The sequence below is a fragment of the Astatotilapia calliptera genome, chromosome 13 (assembly GCF_900246225.1).
Source record: "Astatotilapia calliptera chromosome 13, fAstCal1.2, whole genome shotgun sequence".
NCBI classification, from domain to species: Eukaryota; Metazoa; Chordata; class Actinopteri; order Cichliformes; family Cichlidae; genus Astatotilapia; species Astatotilapia calliptera.
The window spans coordinates 30403830-30408162 of record NC_039314.1 but is presented as its reverse complement, the minus strand read 5'-3'; the positions used below and the strand labels follow the sequence as shown (position 1 = coordinate 30408162).

The following is a 4333-nucleotide window of genomic DNA, read 5'->3' as shown; positions in this document are numbered from 1 at the left end:
CCCTCACGTCCTGCGTGCTGACGTCACCGTGACGAAGCAGCAGAATGAGAAGCAGGTGACGAGGCTACCTGGAAGGTGATCCGAGTGACTCACGTCACCTTCAGCCACAAACCTGGAGAGGAGGGGCTGAACATCATGACGATGATGAGAGCTCAGGATGAAGGACTGAGCTTTTTCAACGCTGCGGCTGCTCTAACGTGACGTCACAGCGTGAAAACAACAATTAAACCAGAGAAGAAGAAGTTTCAAGTTGTGCAGAAGTATGTGGACGGTGCTGTTCCTTCATCTACCCTGATGGAGCTCCTCACACCTACAGGAGACTTTCTTTACTTAAGTAGAAGTACAGATACCTGTGTTTAAAAGTACTCCAGTAAAACGTGAAGTAATGAAGAAACTCCTTTACTCAAGTAAAAGTGAAAAAGTACTCTGCTACTAACCATGTTTGTATACAAGTAACTGAACCTTGTGCTTTGTTAGTATTTCAACACAAAAGCACATTCTAATTGTAATGAATGTACTCAGCATGAGTCTGTTGTGTAGAACACCTGCAGTGACAGAGAATGTAAAACCGATTGTGTTGCCTTGATGGTGGAGGGTGACTTCACCTCCACACCTACACAGTAACATGAGCACAGTCAGGGGTCACAGTGGATTCAGCAAGTGGGGATGAACCTCAGCATCATCAACTTACATGTAAACTCATCTCTGCTACACCTGTTGTTACCTGCCTGGGACCATGAGCACCACGGGCACTGTGTGTGACTGTACTCTGAATCCACCACATGTTTATCCTGCATTGAAATACTAAACAGGATTTTCATGGAACATTTGAATAACACAAAGTTAGCATAGCTTTGTTTGTTTTGCAGGAACATGGCATCTTTAAATTTCCAGTTTATCAAATTCCACTGAGCATCCTTCCTTTAACTCTAAGCTCTCTTCGTCCTCTCCTGTCCTTCTTTCTTATCTGTCTCCATCTCTGAGTGAACGTAGCTCTCTGTCTTTTCTCTCCCTGTCAAATACAGCAACTGGACCTTCAGCTGCAGCACAGTGTGAGACAAACTGCACACACACAGTTTGTGTTTGCTGATGTTTGTTGAGCTGATAGAAACGCTGCATTTCAAATTACCCGACACTTAAAAAACTTCACTCCCTTTATGTTCTCTCCTCTTCTGTAGGGCTAGCTAGATGCTTAAGTACTGCAAACTCCTGTGCAATACTGCAGATTTTAATATTGATCTGATACCAAGTACCCATATGGAAAAGAAATAGTAAAAACTCATTCATATAGTGAATCATATCAGGCTTATATGATTTAGTCATGAAAGTGGCCACTTTCTCATTACTTTCATATATTGTTTTAGTAAGTATCCAAAACATACAAGTTGCATTTATATAATTTTTCAAGGTATCTTATATCTGTTTTAACTCTTGTATGCTTTTCATACAAGTTTCACATAAGACAGATACAAACTTTATAAGATTTATATACATCTGTTCCATATGGGTAAATACAGGGCCGGTACTGCCAATCCCAATTCTGATACCGATATTTGTAACTTGTGAAGGCAGCTTATGTAGCTGAGAGCACCGTGTCGTGATTTATAGAATAGAATAGAATAGAATTCAACTTTATTGTCATTGCACATGCACAGGTACAGGGCAACGAAATGCAGTTTGCATCCATCCAGAAGTGCTTTAGTGATATAGATATATTACAATATATATTAGCAATAATATAGATATGTGAGTATATTACAGAAATGGGTCTATTATGGTATGTTATAATGTACACGGTATGAAGTATGTTGTGAATATTCTATAACTATAAGTATGTACAGGCTGTAGTGAGTACAAGCTATGAACAGGCTATGAACAGGATATAAATATGAAAAACTATACAGAATATGAAATAAATAACTTTACAGAATCTGAGATATACAGCTATACAGAAATGGGAACTATGCAAGTTGTAAACAGTTGTAGGATTAAAATTTATTGAATGTACAGAATGATTATTTGCACAGAGCTATACAGTAGTAGAGATGGCACGATACCACTTTTTTATGTCCGATACCGATACCGATATCATAAATTTGGATATCTGCCGATACCGATATGAATCCGATATAGTGTTTTTTAATCAACAAAACTGTTTTTTAAAATATCTTGCTGCATTTTGCAAGTCTGCAAGTTCATACTCAAGTTTAAAACAACAACTACACTAAAGCTATTCTGTTATACCTGTATACAAAAAAAATATTTCATAGTTCAGCAATACTGATCAATCTAATAAACTTAGACCTACACCATCCTCCCTATTCTGGTATTTTAAAGAGTACTTAGCGTAAATATTAAGCAACCTAACTAATAGGGTTCCAACTCCCAGCAACAACACAAATAAATAAATAAAAAATAGGGAACCACCCCTCACGCTCCACCTCATGATGCTTAATCGACGTAATCAACCTTAATTTGATGCAGTGTGAAAAAAAAAATGCACAGAAATCAATTATTTTTCAAGAAATATTAAATAGATTCAACATCTTTCTTCAACAAAATTGCAGACTGCACAGATGGTACCTTCCCAAAGGAAAAAGTACTATAGCTTACTAGGGTATATATATTAGACTTAATAGTCACTATATACAGTAATTGACTTCTATTCATTTTACATCAAATTAAAACTTTGGGTGTCAGATAATTATTTATTAAAAGCTCGACATTTTAAATGAGAATAAGAAAGAAAAGTATGTCTTTGTGCCCCCTTTTCCCTGTTCATGCCCTATCGGCCCCCCTGGCTAAACTTTGCTAGATCCGCCCCTGCACAGTTACCAGCGTCAGCTACGTAGAAAAAGATCCTCGAGTAGAAAGAAATATTAAATACATTCTAACAACAGCTGATCAAGCTTAAACGTTCTGCTGTTGTTCAGCCGCTGGTTTCCTCTTTCTGGTGCAAAGTGGACCAAAAACAAACAAGAGACGGACTGGCGACAGAAAAGCCGATCAGCTGATCAGTTTCACGATTGAAGTAGCAGCCGGAGAGCGAGAGGCAGTCGCTTGTTAAGCTTAACGCAGGAATGCTTTACAAACATTCAGAGATGGACTTACACACTTGCTTTACTTCTCTCGGGGATAACTTTGTCGGAGATGAAATGCCAGGTTGCTAGCGAAGCTCCACATGCTATCCAGACCAGACAGGTCCCACATGCCACAGCCACTGCTCCGACGTGCTAACGTTCTGAGGTGAGTTACAGCGTGTTGCAAGTTTTGTGAGGTGCTTTCGTGATATTTAATGGATCGGATTACATTTTTTATTTTTCTCCGATATCCGATCCAGTAATTTAGGTCAGTATCGGACCGATACCGATACGTAATATCGGATCGGTCCATCTCTATACAGTAGTGCAGTTAAGATAAGTGAGGGTGTAGATAGTTTCTACAGAGGCTATATAAAGTGCTAGTGGTTGTGAGTGGTGGTTCACTCCATGTTATTATTGTATGTTTGAGGGTACAGTTGTCCATTGTGGGTGTGTGTATGTTCAGTCCATGAGTTTAACGTGGGTCAGATGTCAGGAGGCAGAGTTCAGGAGTCTGACAGCTGTGGGGAAGAAGCTGTTCCGGTACCTGGTGGTCTTAGTCCGGAGGCTCCTGTGGCGCCTCCCAGAGGGCAGGAGGGTGAAGAGTCCATGTGATGGGTGACTGGGGTCTTTGATGATTTTCCCAGCCCTTTTCAGACACCACTTCCTGTAGATGTCCTTTATGGCAGGAAGTGGTGCTCCGGCGATGCGCTGGGCAGTTTTCACGACCCTCTGCAACGCCTTCCGGTCCGAGGCAGAGCAGTTCCCGTACCAGACTGTTATACAGTTGGTCAGGATGCTCTCGATGGTGCAACGATAGAAGTTCATCAGGATGTCTGAGGACAGGTGGTTCTTCCTCAGAGTCCTCAAGAAGAAGAGGCGCTGGTGAGCCTTCTTGACCAGCTTGGAGCAGTTGGTCGTCCAGGTGAGATCCTCGGAGATGTGGACTCCCAGGAACTTGAAGCTGCTCACACGCTCCACGGCCGTCCCCTTAATGTGGATGGGTGGATGTGGGTGCGCATTCCTCCTGTAGTCCACGATGAGCTCCTTGGTCTTCTCGGTGTTAAGCAGCAGGTTGTTTGTGTCGCACCACTCAGCCAGACGATCCACCTCCTCCCTGTAGGCGGCCTCATCGTTGTCACTGATGAGGCCAATCACTGTGGTGTCATCTGCAAACTTAATGATGGTGTTGGAACCATCAGCAGGTCTGCAGTCGTGGGTGAAGAGGGAGTAGAGGAAAGGGCTCATCACAC

General features: G+C 41.8%; 1 protein-coding gene across 1 annotated transcript in view; it reads left to right on the top strand.

Annotated features, from left to right (window-relative positions):
* The first annotated feature begins 3148 nt into the window (after positions 1-3148).
* dlk2 (delta-like 2 homolog (Drosophila)) overlaps positions 3149-4333 on the top strand; it is a 30938-nt gene continuing 29753 nt past the window's right edge. Inside the window, exon 1 of the mRNA XM_026190984.1 lies at positions 3149-3246. The gene's annotated coding sequence lies outside the window, so the exon portion shown is untranslated. The remainder of the gene's footprint in view (positions 3247-4333) is intronic.